The sequence below is a fragment of the Astatotilapia calliptera genome, chromosome 4 (assembly GCF_964374335.1).
Source record: "Astatotilapia calliptera chromosome 4, fAstCal68.1, whole genome shotgun sequence".
Classification (NCBI taxonomy): domain Eukaryota; kingdom Metazoa; phylum Chordata; class Actinopteri; order Cichliformes; family Cichlidae; genus Astatotilapia; species Astatotilapia calliptera.
In genome coordinates, this window is record NC_137425.1 from 7443467 (window position 1) to 7462475 (window position 19009).

The 19009-nt window shown below is 38.0% G+C and overlaps 1 long non-coding RNA gene across 3 annotated transcripts; it reads left to right on the forward strand.

The window, feature by feature from the left end:
- Positions 1-15544: 15544 nt before the first annotated feature.
- Positions 15545-18662, forward strand: LOC145428236 (uncharacterized). Of its 3 annotated transcripts, none has more exons than XR_013908473.1 (5): positions 15545-15588; positions 15710-16326; positions 16703-16850; positions 17212-17299; positions 17882-18662. It is a non-coding gene; the product is annotated as an uncharacterized LOC145428236 (long non-coding RNA). The 3 variants fall into 3 exon arrangements; XR_013908474.1 differs by having other exon boundaries at positions 15550-15842; positions 16291-16326; XR_013908472.1 differs by having other exon boundaries at positions 15550-16326.
- Positions 18663-19009: the final 347 nt, after the last annotated feature.

Genomic DNA, 19009 nt, shown 5'->3' on the forward strand with positions numbered 1-19009 from the left:
GCTCTTCACTCCTGCTAAGCTCTGGCTGGAGCTCTTGAACTGGAAATTACATTTTCACAGCTTTCTAACACTGAATTAATGCAAATTATAATGAGTGTTTGAAATGAAGATGCAGTAATAACAGCAACTATATTTTATGCCAAAGGAGCATATTTGTCTGAGCCAAATGTTAATATCACAGCTTTTGACAGCTGCAATTTGTATTCAGACAACACTAGCCGCGTTTTATTCCCACTTCTTTTTCTCTCACTGCACCATCTCCTTTCTGTGAAGTGGTGTTAAAAAAAAGACGTTGAAAGACAGCCTGCAAAAATGAAGAGCATGGTAACAGACATGTTATATACATCATGCATGGTTTTTTTTTTTGCTGTTAACAGTAAGCAGTGAGAGTGAGAGAAGGACCATGAGACAAAATGTTGTTATGTCTGGAAATGAGAGGAGGAGAGAAAAACAGAGAGAAAATGATAGCACTTGGGAGGGAAGTTAATAGTGATAAAGCACTCCGCTTGAGAAGAGTACACTTCAATCCACACAGCTGTAGCTGCTCAACTGCAACCAAGACAAGGTAATCTAAACAGTTATTTTGTGACGGTTTTTTGAAAACAGCCTACAGTGAGTGCTTGAAGACATAAATATAGACTCTCTTTCTCTCACATTCACACAAAGCACCGTAAGATAAGTTACCATTAGGTCAAATTACATTTTTTTACTGGCAGAACTCAGCTTTTCTGTCCGACAGCGTTGAGCAGAGACAATATAAATGTCCCCACACTTTGCAGCATTTACGTCTTTGCTGGTAAATGTATTTTGTTCACTGGTGTAATAAAGAGCAACAAAATCATTAAACAAACAAGGAAATGTGAAAGTCCAAACAAAGCATTGGAACTGCTTAATTGAAAGCATTATATGAGGGACCTTAAAATGAACTTAGTTTAATTTCATAGTCCATTTGTGTTTAATATGTAACAATAAAAAACTATGTACTTTTTGTGTGGTATTTTCAGTTGGTTATGACACACACACACACACACACACACACACACACACACACACACACACACACACACACACACACACACATACACACACACACACACACACACAAAAGTGTGGTAAATGTCAATAAAATAAACATGTCCTGTCTTGTTCTTCAGTTAGAGATGTAATGATACGTGTAATTGTCCCAAACCATTTGGGACACACGGGATGTTTGAATCAAGGCTCCTGTAAGAAATTTTGTTTGTAGCACAGAATGTCTCGATGCCAACACTCCTTCCCTCTACCCGTTATTGTCCATCAGCCAAAGTCTTTTTAGCCGTGAAAGAAGAGCGGACACATTTTTTTTGGTGTTTTTTTGCAAATGTAATATGATATCCAACAAAAAAAATCCAACAAACACAACAACAAACAAGGAAAACAACTGTGGAGTATTACAGATGTCTTGACACAAGGCATAGTGAAGACTGAACTAATAATACACTATTAATCATGGAAAAGGCGCAGCTGGGGGAATGAGGCACAAGTACAGATATTCAGGACAATCAAGAGACAGGAAGTAAAATATAAATCAAGACATAAGAAAACAAGAAATAAAACTGGCTATTAGAATAAAACAGGAAATTACTCTTTTAGTGAAAGATGGATGTAAACTTGCATTAGATGTAAACTAATGCAAAGGGAACGCTGTGGAAACTTAGCACTAGAGCTGGGAGATAAAATGACAAAGATAAATATTGAGAATGAACGTTACCTTGATAGAAATATGAGACAAGATAAATATAAAGTCAACAGATCCATATTTAACAACATAAAAGACCAATGGCAATGAGAGTAGTGCTGCACCGAACCAATCAAGTGGTGGGAACAGAGCCAGCTCGACATGGCTGCTCCTCCTCCACAGAGAGTAGAGTAGCAGCCGTACATACCAGCAGCAGGAGGTTAAGAGTGTAAGTGAGATAAAAGACAAACTGTCAGTGGAAATTGTGAACAAAAACTTGAAAAACAGCAGTCCTGAACACGACACCCCAACGGCCACTGCCCAAGGCTCAAAAGACAAGGACACTGCTGAAAAGAAGGGTTTATGTGGGATTCTGCAGCGTGGGTATATTTGGCTATTTAAACTCTGACAAAGAATCAGAGTAGCATACACTGCAAACTGTGTCAAAAGTATGTTTCCACAAAGACAAGTAACACCACGAAACATTTTTGCCATTTGAAGCAGTGCAATTATTGCACAATGCACAGTTGAAAGCTTACCTGTAAAATGCAATGCATGCACAAAGTAAGATTTTATACTCTGCTCTCCTCTATAATGCCTTATGGTGAAAATGAAGAGACACAGCAAAATCACAAATGCAGCAGCCTACTTTATAGCAAAGTTATGATGCAAGTAAGCACAGTGAAAAATGTCAGCTGGTAAAGCAGCTGACCCTCGTTACCAGTTTCCCTCGCCGTAAGCATTAAACAAGACGGCACTTTCCCAGCTATACAGGAGTGTGGCGAGAATTGGTCAAGTTGCACATCTGATCCCTACATGAGCCTCATTTCTCACTTCACTTTTTATGCCTTTTTACATTTTTGCTGGGACAGAGAGCATAACAAAGATGCGAACACTGTTTTAAAACCATATGTACAGAAAATATTTAAACCAATGTATATCTTCACTTAAGAGTAAAAGGGAACTTTTAAGCTTGACAGATGTAGTGCTTTAATTTATTTCACTGTGCATTGTGATATTTATGATTTTTTCCCTATATTGTTCACCCTTACATGAGAAACAAAATCAAAATAAAAACTAAAGCCAGCCAGACAGACAGACAGAATTTCAACAATCTAGTAAGACTAGACAACAATGACGTCATGAACAAAAACACAGGATTACAAAGCAGAACATCTGACTAGCAAAATCATTGTCCAGTCCAATGGAGTGATTGAAGTTAATACGCAGGAGTCTGAAGAAAAGTTCACAGGTTTAATTACACACACAGTTAGTCACAGAGCTAGAGGCAAAAAGGTTTAGAGTTAGTGAAATTCAAGATCTGAAAACAGGTTGTTTCCTCCACAATATTCTCGCTCTCAGATTCACATAAAGGCCAAAGCACAGACGGGAAAAAAAGGTGAGCAAAACTCACATGGGATATTGTATTCGTTTTAAATGTTATATACCTATGTGGTATGTGACTTTTGTTGCCATGATGCCAGGTCTCTCTTGGAAATGAGATTTTTTACCTGGATAAATAAAGGATTAATAAAGTAAAAACGTACAAACAAGCCAGCTTCACCAACAGTGTTAGTTTAACAAGCAGGGATCAACTGAACGTCTTCCTCAACCTTAAATTGCAGTAAGGGGGATGAGATGATTGGGAACAGGTGAGCTCGTTACCTAGGTGAAGATCCCGCCCCTTAAAGCCAAAAGTGGGGTTACCTTGATCACACACAAACACACTCACACAGATGGAGAGAGAGAGAACGAGTGAGAGAGTAACAAAAAGGAGAAGCAGATGGAAAGTGTGAGTCAGCACAAGAGGAGTAGGAGACCACGAAGAGAGAAATCAAAGATTCAAATTATATATAGATATCATGAGGAAAAAAAGGTAACTTTAAGGAGAGCTCAAAATTTAATAAATACTAAACTTTGTCTAGAAGTGACAACAAAACACAGAGTAATCACCAAGATGTAGGATAATAATGAAATCTAAACAGGAGTCCAAACTTTAGCCTTTGAATAATCACAAAAATTAGAAACTTAAAGCGCTAGAACGACCATGAGAACATCCAAAAACCAAAACCAAAAATAGTGTGAGCAAAGCAAAGTAAAATACAAGGGCAGTGAACCTTTTATCCCCATTTTTAGTCTTCAATTAAAAAAGATGTATTTAAAACATTAATCTAGACAGTTTCCACCAATTTGATGTACAGTTTTAAATTAGTTTCAAATTAGTGTCAAATTAGTCAGCATGTCTAATCAACAGTCACTGAGCTGAAAGCTAAATGGTAAAACAAATGGGACTTAACTAGATTTCTACATTTTAATGTAACCAATTTCTGATAAGTTTTGTGATAAAGCAAACGTAAAATCGTCTTTTTATGGTGATTTTCTTATTGAAATGATTCTCTCAGGCCTTAGTAATGAGATTTGTCAAAGGCAGCTATCTCAGTTAGAAAAACAGCTGAGAAATAACTTCCGGCTGACAAACTGATCTGGTTTCTGTCTGACCACATGTATCACATCAGTTTAGCAGAAGTTGATTTACTATTGATTTTCTTTTAAGCTTGAGTTTTCCCTTTAATTTTCATTTTACTGATCTGATTTTATGATTTGAAAAGCTGTTTTTTTTAAAATAAATAAATAATGTTATTTCTAGGCTACCTACCTATATACAAATGTTGGCTCTCTGTTTAGTTATGTTGCTGTTGTTGATTTCAAAAGTCACCCACGTTCAAGACATTTGATTGTGGTGTGATGTGTGGCTGAAATTACAGACGCGATATCACAAATTGTGAGGTCTACAGTCAGACTATCACAAGTGTAGTGTAATTCCCAATGATGATCACACCTGTCAGCGACGCCATCTGGAGCCTCGACATTCTGCTCTCACATTCACTGCTTTCTCGTATTCCTGCCTCTCTTTGCATGTGGCTGTGTCCACAAACCTGACCTAGACTGGTTATGTGTGCTTTTGATAAATCATTTATCAGCCGAGTCAACCAGGTTATGCATCATAGCCTTCTCTGATGGTGGAGACACTACATATTTCTTCTGGAAAATATCCAACCAGTGTGTGCTGATCGAATTGCAGTGGAGCAGAAATGAAGTTGCTATGCAGGTCCAGCATTACTATTCATTTAAACAAACAAAGGTCTATGCACATCGCCTGAGTAAATGTCTAGCCCCGAAGACTGTGAACTAACTAAAAGAAATGTTGTTTTATTTAGGCCCATTAGCAGAGCATTAGAAAATGCAGAAGAGAATTGGGCCGTGTTGTATGATGGCTCATCTCTGGAGACCGTGCTGTGGTTGTACACACCTCATTAAAATGAGTAGCGATAATGGGAACAAGCTTGATTATCTAGCTAATGACATGTCTCATAATGAAACCAAGGAACTACAGCACAGGCATTAACTAGTGTAGAACACTGCATTCTAGTGTGCAAACATATTTTAGCTTGGAACGTCATTGTTTTACTGCTGGTAGAGAACTGATGTGACAATATGATAAGGGAACAAAAGGCAGGATCAAGGCTGTTTTTGCTAGAGTACGTTTATTTTCTTTTGAGTGCTATCTATCCATGCACTAGTCATCCAATCCAATGAATCCATTTGTCTTTTCTGTTGTCAAAGACTTGAAAAGTGAGTAGGTCAGTGAAGCTTTTCATTTAGCGGTACTTGGAGGCAAATGCTTGGCCTGGAAAGTGAAAACAACTTAGAATCGACTTAAATGTTCATTCATTTTAATGGCACCAAGAAGGTGTTATCAAAATACTTCCAGACCTATAGAAGTCAATGGCAAAATGTCTGATCTGCATGTATACTAAGTCTGATGAGATTATGGGCTCTGTCACTTGTTTTGGGTCAAATTTAATAAAATATTTATTCCATTTTGCAAAAATTATGATTCAGAAAGGTGTCAGAAAGGATGCTTTAAATGAAATAAGCTGTTAGCCATTGAGGGGGTACTTTTTATAGTCTGATCAACCCCTTGCTGATTATCACTAAGAGTTACAGATCATGCCAGTGTACTTTAATCCCTGGTGGAAGTAGTCGTAGTATTACCTTTTCTCTCCTCATCAGAGGAAAAATATCAAATGCTGAGGAAAACATTTTGGAATCACATTGTAATCTCCATTCCTGAAACAAATTCTTACACAAAATAATTTGGATTTAAAAGAGAGAGCTTGCAGACATTAATGAGCTGTTGCACCTGGCAGATTAAAAGGAAGGAAACAATGAGAAGAACTATATGACAACTTTGAGAATGAAATCCAACAGCAAAAAATGATGGCTGAACTTGTAGGATGTGCCAAAAAATCTGAGCAAGTAAAATAAAAAGTAAAAAGTCCGACTGACTGGATGAAAGTTCAGTGATGATTCAGAAATCTGCACTATGTTTCCAGTGAAACACATTAAGACAACTCCCTGACGAAACAACCATATTTCACCACTTATATGACATGGTGTTGGATGCCAGGTAAAAGCTTAGAGGAAATGGCAACCATTACTTCAACGGTAAAAGCACAGGATTACACTCAAATTTCGGACACTTTTCTGATTCCATTGATAGAAAGTAAGATTGATGATGATGATGATGCCATTTTTCAGAATGATAATGTGTCTTGCTACAGAGGTAAGAGTATTCAAGCTTTTCTTCAGGGAAGGAATATCAGCTAAAGGACATGATCAACAAATAGTCCCAATCCAACTGAAAGTTTCTGCTGAAAATTGGTAAAAAATAGTCCACAACTATGCACCAAAATGGGATGCTACCTGTGTAAAAGTCAGGTTGTGAAATAATCACGGGTCACTGGTGCATTCTAACAAAGTGAAAGTGACTGAAACAGTAACAACTCAGCCATGAAGTGGTAGGCCATGTAAAATCACAGAGTGGGATCAGAGGATGTTGAGGCAGATAGTGTGCAAAGGTCACCAACTTTCTGCTGATTCAGTTGCTACATACCTCCAAATTTCATGTGGCTTTCAGATTAGCTCAAGAACAGTATGTAGTGAGCTTTATGGAATTGGTTTCCATGGCCAAGCAGCTACATAAAGCCTTACATCACCAAGGGCAATGCAAAGTGTCAGATGCAGTGGTGTAAAGCATGTTGCCACTGGACTGTAGATCACGGGAGACATGTTCTCTGGAGTGCCAAATCACACTTCTTCGTCTGGCAATCCGATGGACGAGTTTGGGTTTGTTGGTTGCCAGAGGAACGGTTGTTGTCTGACTGCACTGTGCCAAGTGTGTCGTTTGTTGGAGGGGGATTATGGAGTGGGGTTCCAGTGAAAGGAACTCTTAATGCTTCAGCAAACCAAGACATTTTGGACAACTTTATGGGAACAGTTTGGGGATGGCCTCTTTCTGTTCCAACATGACTGCACACAAGTGCACAAACAAGGTACATAAAGACATGGATGTGCGGGTTTGGTGTGGAAGAACTCAATATGTATGAATATGTATTTTAGACTAAAAAAGTTGTGCAAATTATTTGAAGTTTTATTTTTTATAATATATTGACTAATCAAATAGTTGAAAGTCATGCCCATCCTTACTGAACCCCTTCACTTTCAGTGGTCTCCATTTTGGCTACATAGCGGATAGGGAGAAACCACCCTGGCTAGCTAGAAGTAAGAGTATGAGTGAGTTTCTAAAGCATTACTGCATTGTGGTATCATTCATTATTTTATGCAAACGTGTTGCCATGTGTGGTCAGAGGTCTGACAAGCTCCAAATGATACTGCTATAGCCTCTTTCATCACTCATTTGTCTTTCTGGTAAGAAACTTTCCATGTATTTCGAGACAACACTAATCTGTCAAAGTAAATGCATGAAAAACAGAGTATGTGTTTTATAGTACTGCAAAGAAAACACCAACAGCCATATCTGAATTTAAACACAATGAATTATCACTTTTAAAATCCCCAAAGCTTCTTGCCTTTGGAAAAACTCTATGAGAAAACATAAACTGTTGACACACAATGTGTGTTTTTTGTTTTTTTTTTGGTGTATGTAGTTTGGATGATCTGTAAAACAAAAATAAAAGTGCAAACACACTACAGATGAGCTTACCTTTTTTCAATTCTGTGCTAGCCTGCATACAGCACAGTAACAGGTTTCTGCTGCAGATTCCTGCTAAAGGAAGCACAATAAACATCTATTGACAGAGGGGCTGCACTGGGTCAGTGGCTGTCTGCCCAGGAGCAGAGGGATGTTTTTGTGTGTGTGTGTGCACCCATTTGGTCTTTTCCTTGCACAGAGGCTCTATTGTGATGTTTCTGGCATGCTGCAGTAACATTTGACTGGGGGCGTTTGCCAGTTCCCCTGCCTGGCTCTCTCTTAAAACTTCAAGAAGAAAGACAGGTGAAAGATTGCATCCTGAATTAGATTTCATATGAAACGTGTGAATCGGAGTGGTATTCTGGAAAGGGCAAAATGCCAAATAAAATGTAAGGATTTATTGAAAGCATAACTTTTCATTAAAAACACATTTTTTTATTCATCCAATTGCACCGCTTTCAAGCTTTCTGCGTTTAAGACAGATTAATGACCCATCATTTCCGATGTGAATATAGATGGAACCTTATCTGAAAGTCTCAAAATGTCTTTTAAATGTCAGATTATTCCACTTGCTTTTGAACTGCAGCATCAGTAGTAGAAGTATAAGGTCTCATCATCATCATCATCATCATCATCACATCTCTGGTGTGATAGAACTGTTGACATTTGCGATGTTTCAGCTGTCAGTCTGCTTTGTTTGGAGAGCGACATGCTGTGGAATCAGGTGTCAGCCCAGGTGACTGCCTCCCCTTTCTTCACAGAGTTCACCCATCTTCTGGCCTACACCAGAGCCCTCCTCCCCTGGTAGACATCCTCCTTCCTGATGAGTGACAGCTCTGTCAGCTATTGGGGAGAATGTGGAGACTGAGCGAGTCCAGTCACATCTGTTGTTTTACAGGCTGCCTGCGTTCAGCCCCAGGGATCTCATTATACCCTGGCCTGTCGAGAGAATCCTTCATAAAGCACTCAGCCACGCAGCGATACAGCACATAAACAAGACTGCATGCTTTCAGACAAAAAAACAACAACAAAAAACATGTAGTCATGTTCATATCTTGCACACCTACACAAACTTGGAGACAAATGAGATATGTAGATGAAAACATTGATGATTGCGATGATGCAAAGATAATCTGTGGAACGCCATGCAAAACAGTGTGACTGCTCTCTGTATTTACTGCTTGTATTCTGCTGTGTAGTTGTTAATCTAAACTTTGCATACAAACAGTCACAGAAGGTGTGCGAGCATAGCCTTTAAAGTGAAAAAGGCAGCAGTCAGGAGGCAGCGAGGTGCTGGGTTGGACTACCCAGCCTCAGTGTTACTTCTTCATGAAACAAAGTAGAGAGATTTGCATCGACTGCTGATCTCTCTGGCATGACAGGCACCGTATTAAATGCATATTGCTTGTCTGTGTGTGTGTGTGTGTGTGTGTCTGTGTCTGTGTGAGAGAGAGTAAATTCAAGCTAAGAGAATGTAGGTGAATAAGGGGTGAATGGAAATAGGGTGGAAGGTATGAATAAAAACACCATGCATGTTAGAATATGTGATGGTGTCAGGTGTTGATGCAAAACCCTGTTGTATCCCAGGGACAGGTGGTCAGATTCTTTAAAGGACATGTTGCAAAGCTTTAAAGAAAAGAAAGTAGGCAATCCCCTCCTGAAATTAGCAACAACATTTGACAAACCAAACAATCCAAGTATCTAAAATGTTATTATAGTAGATCATCATCTTGTAGTCCATCCTTGGAACACTGTAGACCCAGATTAAGAATATACCATACATGTAAAAATATGTGCGTTCAAATAAATGTAGTTTTTTTATTCTTCTAAATTCTTGTGAATTCTCCTTCACGTCCTTCCTTTCACAAACCAGGCGGCACAGTCATGAGAAGGAGAGATGCACACAAACACCAATTAAAAGAAATGAGAAAAGAACTTAAACTAAAAATGATGTGTGAGTCAGTACAATCAGTGCTGTAAATGAGTGCATGTTGTATGCAGTGTTGTGCTGAAAATTAAATCTAATCCCAAAAAGTGTTTCAGGGAGGAGAGCAACCAAATTTGTCATAGTCTGGCACAAAGGCCATGATGAATAATGGGAAACCATAACTCACCAATTTATTTACCAACTAAAGCAGAAACGCTTTGTACTCCATGAGGTGTGCTAATCAGTGTGTTCAGTGTGTCAGCAGTAGGATGGGTGACTAACCAAAGCCAACCACACAAATAGGAGAGAAGGGACAGGAACTGCGACAGCCAGCTCTTTAATGCTCCAGGGAGACTGGTCAGGCGCTCCCAGCTGCACTGGTTAACCAGGAACCTGCAAGACTACAGGACAAACAGGGGAAAACACAACAGGCCCTGGCCAAAGCAGAGGGCCATCACAACAAAAATATTTTTTTTTCTTTTGCTGTGTCAGTATACTCTGTCAGTGACCTCTCAACCTGAATTTTATTTTCAGGAACAGAGCTAACAAGGCAAACAGGGCAGGTGGTGAGCGATGATTGCGTTGGTGTGGCAAAAACACTTGTGGGAGTTGGGCAGCGTGTTTCTTGCCTCAGTACTGAGAATTTGAACCACTGTGAACCATCTAGTAAACATCAGAGGCCAGAGGCATGGTCTTTCTGATGCTCTCCTGACCCGAAGCAGTTTTTTAGGGTTTGGAGACTTTAAGCTGATCAAAAAAAAAAAAAGAAAAGAAAAGAAAAAAAAGCTGCAGACTGTCTTTGGTTCATAGCTGGAGACCAGTCATTAAAATCAGTGACTATCTTAAAATAATCAGCATATCAGGATGAGCTTGACAAGAATTTGTCTGCATAAATTTGAGGTCTATCTAGTTCATATTTGAATTATTGCGTACAATAAAATATAACTGTTTTTATTGTTGTAGATCTGGCAAAACTCTCAAAATTAGTAGACAAGCAGAAATATTTTAAGTGAAATAATAGGTACGCAAAATAAAGGATAATGGTATAAATTCTAATCAGAATTGTACAATGTAACCATCATTTCAATTTTACAGAACAGGTTTGTCTCATAATTACTGTAACAGTGCAAGAAAACAATGAAAATACAACTTTTCTCTGGAACATCTCTGGGTTTTTACTGGAAATCCTTTAATCTGATTTTTTTTTTTTATAAATGAGAAACAAATGCCAAAACTGCACTAAAACCAACATAAACATTATTTAAACATATTTACTGTTTATTTTGTGTAGCCAGCAAACTCCCAACATATATAATTTCTATTTTCCTCCTCACTTTTTTGTGTCGACTGCAAACATGTGCTTAGTTTTGTTGGGACACGATGTGCATGCTGGGAATGAATGTCAGTGTTGTTATCATGTAAGATTTTCAGCTCTGCCAGACGATCAAGTTCAGGAGTGTACATTAATATTCATTATGATGTGGTGCTTAAAACTTGAAGTCATGTTAGAGCGGAGAGAAGAGATGAGATGATAAACGTGTAAGCCTAAGGTCAACTTGCGTAGACAACAACCCTCGGGCCAAAGCAAAGCCGCTGCCTTTTCAGTGAATTCGCCCGTGCTCGCCGCTGGCATTTATGTCCACACAGAATAGCTGAACTACCTTGCAAAGAGTATCTGGAATTGAACATTAGATCTCACAGCATTAAAGCTTTTCCAGTAATTCAAGAGGACACTGACAATACTAATCTTGGTTCGGATGGTTCAGTAGCTTTATACAACTCTTCTGGTCCAGCTTTATCCTCCCTCGAAAGGGTTGAGAGTGGTTTTCTGATGGCTACTGTGCTCTAGCTGCAGCAGATTAGCCTGATTGTCCAAGTGGAGCGGAGAAGAAACTTTAAGCACACCAAAATCCGACTTTAAAAGAATTTTAATCCTAAAAAGTATCTTAATAGTGTACAAGCTGAAAATGTCCTTGATCTGATGCATGGCTGCAAGGCAAGCTCCACCACAGTTTCCTATTTATAATATAATCTCTTCCCAAAGGCTACACACCAACTTAGACAATCCTTTTTAAACAGCTTCTTATCCAGCCTCTTGTCCACCCTGTGACAGTCATTTAAGCGCCTTCTCGTTACACCTCTCAGAGACATTTCACCCTGCCACTGAAAATTTTTCTTTAGGGGCAATATTACCTTCATTTCCAAGGGCAGAGACAAACACTGTTTATATGCAGAATATAAAGCTTTAGTCTGCTAGACAAATAAATGGATGGAGCAGGAGCTTGAAATAAAAATAGTTCTACTGGAGCAGAAGGGTATAGAAATGGTAACACACATATATAACTTTATAGCACTTCAAAATTTGTATGGAAAAGATGCATGCAAGTGGTGAAAGATGAGCCAATTTCTTACATAAGTTCAACTAGGGCTAAGGAGGAAAATGTATTAGGTGCAACCTTCCATGCACTCTGAGGAGTTTTTATGTCTCAGCATCATCCCCTGTAGCCATCCTCTTGTTCCATGTGGTTATCTGATGGGTGGCAGGGCATACAGCTTGAATCCATGGGTGTTATTCCAGCCACCGAGCTGGCTTCTTCTCAGCACCTAAACTCTGGAGGTGTTTGGCTGTAGCTGAAATCCTTGGAATCTTATCAATTTGCTTGTAGATCTTCTGGTAGCTCTCTAAAGCCATACCACAAATTCAGATATGAGGAACATTGAAATTAAATAGTATGACACCATGCTCGTGCTCAGTGACAGAAATTAAATTCAGTAGTGTTTGTTGAAACTATGGCTGAGTCAGAGTTAGAAATTAAGATGCAGTGACTCATACTTACAATGAGCTGACCCTAGTAGAGGAGCGCAGTGTTAATGAACTGCATGGAATTAAACCACCTGTAATAACAGATGCATTCACTGAACAGAGAATAAAGATTGTGGCTGGACTCAAGATAGTCACAAAAGTATGAGAGTATGATCACTCTCATGGCTCACTGACAAAGTCCCATCAGAAAAGATGTTGGCACACATTAACATAGCTTTACTTACCATCCTCCAGTACCAAACATTACATAAATCAGTGCCAGAGTAACCCTGAAAATGCTTGCGTATGAAATCAAGAACAAATGTTTTTGAGGCATCTGGAAGTTTAACAACAACTCAAACTGTGATTAGCTAAAAAGAGGAAACTGAAGGTACAGTTTTCACAGGCTCACCAAAACTAAAAGGACTGATCTGTTTGGATGAGTCTGTTTCTGCTGTGACATTCGACCCAGCCCAAACCAGAGTGATTATAGATTTGTGTTTACTAATTCATTTTTATTTTTATTTTAGTTGACTTAAATGTTTCTTTCCCCTTGCTAGTTTTACTTTTTTGTTTAAGTTAACTATTATAACCTTGCCTCAAACCATTTGGATGCTTTAGGCTGGTGGTGGTGTAATGTGGTGGGTGATATTTCCTTAGCACATTTTTAGTCACTAATTGAGCATTGTTAAAATGCCACAGCCTAACTACCTGGATATTATTGCAATTCCTTTGTGACCTCAGTGCACCCAACCATTGTTTGTCAAATCATGTCAAACTTGTTCCTTGAACCAGCTGAACCAGTTGAAGTGGCCACTGAGTGTATATATGTACAATACTGATCATAATTTATACTGTCCTCCTATTTTGTGCACCAAATATGTTGCTTAAAATATCTTTGTTTGCTGGTACTTTGCTGGAATTTATATTGTGTATGGTATTACAATCAATAGAAAAGGTCTTCACAAAAATGAAAGCAAAAACTAGATGGTATAAGAAATAATACTTCTTCAATATTTGCTGCTGACAGAACCTTGCATTTGCATGGAATATATGAATATAGCTGCTATATGTCACTGGATATATGGATCTTCCTCATCAATATATTTGTTCAGCAGACAAAAGCAAAATGATTGATAGTAAAGCAGAATCTCTGACACATAAAAAGCACTAAAACAAAAGGCATAATAAGAGAATTAAAGCAACTCATTTGAAAGTATTTTTCTTGATAATAACAAGCTGGCAGCAGAGACTTTATGCTATAGAAAACATCTGTGCATATGAATGACCTTTGTGTCTTATCACATTTATTCAAAGTGAAGCTTTAGATAACATCACCATTTGCACACAAGCAAAGCAGGCTGTTCCTTTTATAAAAAAAAATCTAGATGGAGAAGACAGATTAACGTAAAATATGGTACTCAGTGTGTGCTGTAATTAACTATGAAGGGGGGAAAAAGCAGAAACATATGTAATGTCAAGTCTTCTATTATACTAATGTAATGTGAAACATATGGTCCAGGTACAGATAATACTTCAGAGCATGGAAATGTGAACCTGGTTTAATGCTTTTGTTCTGTGATCTTTCTGTGGGGCAGATACTGTACAGAGACAGTGAATATTTTATGTTGATGTGGTACTGTGAAGAAGGCTGAAAGGCTGTAGTTTGATTCATATTCACCCTTTATTCTAACATTTTCTTCATAGAAAATGCCCTATCCACAGACCTAAACAAGCTATTCAATTGAAAATGTCTGCTTCATTCAAAACCCAAAACAAAACCTTCACCTTTCTCTTACACAGTCTGCTTTTGAAAGTTTTAATAGCTCATGAATCAATCTCTCCTGCTCTGAACAGCGCAGAAGGATCAAATAAGTTGAGAAATAAGCCAAGCACTTTGGTGCAGCATGAGGCAGGACTGTAGAGAAATTACCTTTATTAAGTCTACAACGACCCTATTGATTTTATGGTGCACGTCTCCCATAATAATGAAGGCAGCAGATGTCAGAACAGCCACAGTGTAATCTGTGTATGTTCTGACAGCCTTTCTCTGGGTGATGAAAACGAGAAAGGCCAAGGTGTGACACAAAGGTGCCGGGGAATGGGGAAATTCAATTCAAGATGTCATCAGTCTTTAAAGTGTGTCTGTATATAGCGGTATTAAAGGTTAAAGACCGTATTTGTAAACATATTAAATGTTTAAACAATCATCTTATTTCAAGAGTTTGCCTTATTTTCACTTTTTATAACAAATGACTTGTCTTACTTATTCACACCGATTAATCAATGTCACAGGATTTGTGTTCTTATGTATCACTAATGTAGTTTTGTATTTTCCTTATTATTATTTTTTTCAGTTTCCTTCATAGGATTGCTTTTTTTTATTTTTAGTTTAAATTTAGAGTATTATTTTACATGCTAATTTTAGTTTTTAGTCAGAATACAGGGGGTATTTGTCAAAAAAGCAACATGTACATTTGTTCAGAATAAAATCTGACCAGGCTAAGGCAAAAAAACTAAAAGATTTTCTGAATTAATAATACCCACTCTTACTTTCAGCTTTTAGTTTGGTTTTGGTGAGGCATAATAACCTTGCTGAACTCTTGACTGGTCATCCAACATAAGGTCCAAGGGGAGCTGTAACCTACCTCACCATAGAGGAAGAAGCAAACCAATATGCTTCAGGGCAAAAGCAAAACACTTTTTGAAATGTTTGCAATCATCTCTAACTGCACACCTGGTAATTACTACTGTAAGTTCAGATAAAAGGTTATCTGGAAACTGATAGGTGTGTGGGCCAAAGGGTTGACCTTTTGAAACTTCTCCTTCAGGGCTCTGCTTTACTTGCTGGCTGTGAGTTAAGTATGCAGCACATCTGAGCAGGCTAAGCTTAGGAAACTATAAAGAAACCTTACCAGAACCTTATCACCCTGTGTATATAACAGAATTGTTTTCTCTTTTTGTTTTGCTTGCACAAAAGTCCTCATACACATACCAAAATACAAAAAGGTTGTGGTAAAAATGGAGGCTGCTCCGGGATTTAGACCTACACTGAAAAAAAGGGACTGGCCATCTCTTGGATTTATGTAAGCATCTTGCATGTATTTAACACAATTGCCTCATGTTTTAAAGATAAATGTAACTATATAGTGTAAAAACTACATGATATGCAGAAAGGGTGTATTAAATTGTTTATATCATGTTCAGGTGAAGTAAGTCAATAAGATAGCAACGTTAAATCTCGTGAAACCACGCGTGATTTCATCTCGCGGGCTTTGGATCGTGGTTTAAAAAATGCATCCATCTCAGTCAAGTCGAGCAGCCAACTCTACGTTTTTTGGTATGTCTTGATTTTTTGAATTAATATTTACCATATTTCAGCCAAATGTAGTTAAACGTCTAAAGTGCCGCCATGTAACATGCTAAAAAAGAGCCGTTAGCTTATTTGCTGTTTTATCTGTTATCAAAGAATTGGCGCTTTTTCATTTGAATTTGTCTTTGGCACAAGAGCCGTAATATCACATTAAACCTAATTACGAGGCACTCATAACATAATTTGGTTTTCGGTGTGAATAGATTTGTCAACTGACTCTTCAGTTACATTGTGTATTTACTGCACCGTGGTGTTAGTGAGATTTTGGACATTGAACAGCTTTAGCTAATATCATCAGCGGCATTATGCTAGCTTACATCCCTACCCCTCCTGCCCTCACCTGCTGTCCTTTTGTTTTTGTTTTTGTTTTTGTTGATGCACATTGAGAGACCACATCTATTCTGCATTTCACCAGGAGTCAGCTGATGGATTGTGGGTTCAAGGTGTTATGGTAAGAAAGTATATTCTATTTTCGCTTAAGGTTTCTGTAACTTAATTATAATAGGTTTTTTATAATTATTAGGTGCATGCATACTCAAATAGACCACCCTATTAATACAACTGAGAAATCCAAAATCTGCCATAGGTTTGACTTATACCTGTATGTATTGTCAGAAAGGTGATTACTGGACTCACATTAATGCACACTTGAACTAAAATGAGGTTGTAACTTGTGGGTTCTTGGGTTGCAAATCAGAAACAAACATCTTTGGATTTTTTTAATCCCATAAGATCTGGAAACACAGTTTTTATTCAACAAAACATTACTGATTATTAACCAAGCACAGTGCCTGCTGTTATTTCAAAATAATTTTATGTCATTTCAGATGAAATGCAGCATTCCAGTGCATCCCAACCATGCCTTTACAGGTTTCTGACGGAGCTGAGTTTCTCTCTGACAGTCTGCTGAAAGTGTTTGCAAAGTGATCGGGGGAACAGGGCACAAAGCTAAAGGATGTAGCTGCCATGATGACAGTAAGAACTTTAAAATTCTTTAACTACAAAGTGTATATGTATTGCATTAGGTCAGTAAAAGATTTTTATGCTGCATCCATTGAAACAGTCAACTATTACCTGTGAGTACTGATTCCACCGAAAGGATGCCATAATTTTCGTCATGCATTTACTGGCCCACTGAGAAAAATTGATCTTTTTAAAAAAATAAATGTTCTGGAAACTATATATCCATAAAGTTGATGTCAAACAGGAACTTTTGATATTGCTTTGTAGATGCTGGTGTTGCATGTTGACTGGTTTAAGTTTTGGTCTGGGATCATTTTCTTCTGTGCTACTGAAAAGTTCACAAATCTCTGTTTTCTTTGTTATAATACTTTAGGATGACATTAATGCTCAAAGGGAGTCTCATCAAAGTGCTCCGCATCTGTGTGAAAGACAATTGCAACATCTTGGTGCAGGAGTTCATGGTGAGTGTTTTATGAGTAGATTGTGGCTTTGCAACATTTTAAAATGCATTTAGTTATCCACTTGATCCTCATTGGACCAGTTAGGACCAGTAGTCCTCTTTAATAATTTGAAGTTCACATGAGGCCTGGTAGTGAACTCAGCCGCCGGCCCTTGAGGCCCCACCCCTGTATTAGGGGTCACATCAGTGTGAAAAAACTTTAAATTTGTCATTCTAGTGAACAAAGGAAAATCCCACCAATATTTACATTAGCTTTTGTTTGAAAAAAAAAAAAGACCAACAGCTAACCAAATTGTGGGGCTGAAAGTCTAAATTCTAACATCTTCTGAGTGACAAAACCTGGATTTCTGATGGGCCGGTGTCTTTCTAAGAAAAACTAATGTAAAGCATTTGAAATTATGTTTTTCACCCTCTCTTAGAAACTCTGTTAGACCATGAATGGCAGCATGGCAGGCCACTCTTTGGCTATAGCTATTTACTATGTTGCTTGCATTGGTTTAAATTACTCTAACATTAGAACTGGTAGATTCAAAAGAGATGAGTTTAAAAAGGAATCTTAAAGAAATGTTTTGTGTTTAACCAGGACTTGACTGAGGCCACTGCACAGATTGAGAAAACCACAATGAACATCTGTCTCCAGAGGATGCACCAGGCAATGACTTTTCTGACGTTGGCATCATCATCGAGGGTATAGTAGTTCTTCAAGATCTGGATAACGTGACCTTTGCAGTAGCCATGCTGTTTGGACCTTTTTTATTCCTTCAATATGAGTTACCCATCACAACTCTGCTACACTTTTGAGGTGATTCAAAGGGTGGTAATGGAGTTGGAAGCAACTCAGCTCTCAAGAAAAGCTCACAACTAAGACAAAACTGCTCCTGCAACGAAGCTCACTGTTATGCATGTGAGGTGACCAGCTCTAGGTGAGAAGACATTTAAATCTCACACTTGTTCTGCTGCATTTTTGAAGCTCAATTCCAGGAACAGATCGCAGGGTTCATTTTTATATACACTGCAACTGCCATGAGGACGAGCCGTTTTTTTGTTGTTGTTGTTGTTTGTTTTTCCTTTTGCTCTGTACAAGTTCTCTGTCTGTTTGGCAGCATTTTTAAATTTCTCTTTGTATTTTTTCTTTCTTTTACTAGTGAAGAGATGTAGCATGAACAGTTATGCAGTCTAAATATCCCATATGGGCCGTGTGAAATGGTATTTTCAGTTTCATTCAGTTGAAGTAAGGAACGTTGAATATTTCTAAGTGTGCTGTTTTGAACCAAGATGTCACAGTATGATCAGTGCCGTAATTTTTGACAGTCACTGTATCAATGTTATTTTTGCATCTCTTGAATAAAGGTTTTGACCTGCAAGTGCTAATTTCTTTAGTTATTGGGGTAAAATGGGTAGTGTTAATAGGAAGGTGTTTGCCAATTCAGTAACCTAATTTAATGTTAATGGAAACTAACATTACCTCAAATTGTTTAGTTATAATTGTTGTTTAACTGAATCTTGACGTCAGAGGCCTTAAATAGAATGTTTTGTATTGTTCTTTCCCAACATTTTTCAAAAGAAAGAGTCTAATTTCTTTGCTGTGATTGATTCCAGAGAACACGGAAGAACTGACATTATTTAACTGTTGGTTTATATAGATTCAGTAGTGGAGTAATGTCAGTTTAATTCTTTACCTACTGTCAATGCAGTGAAATTAGACATTTTG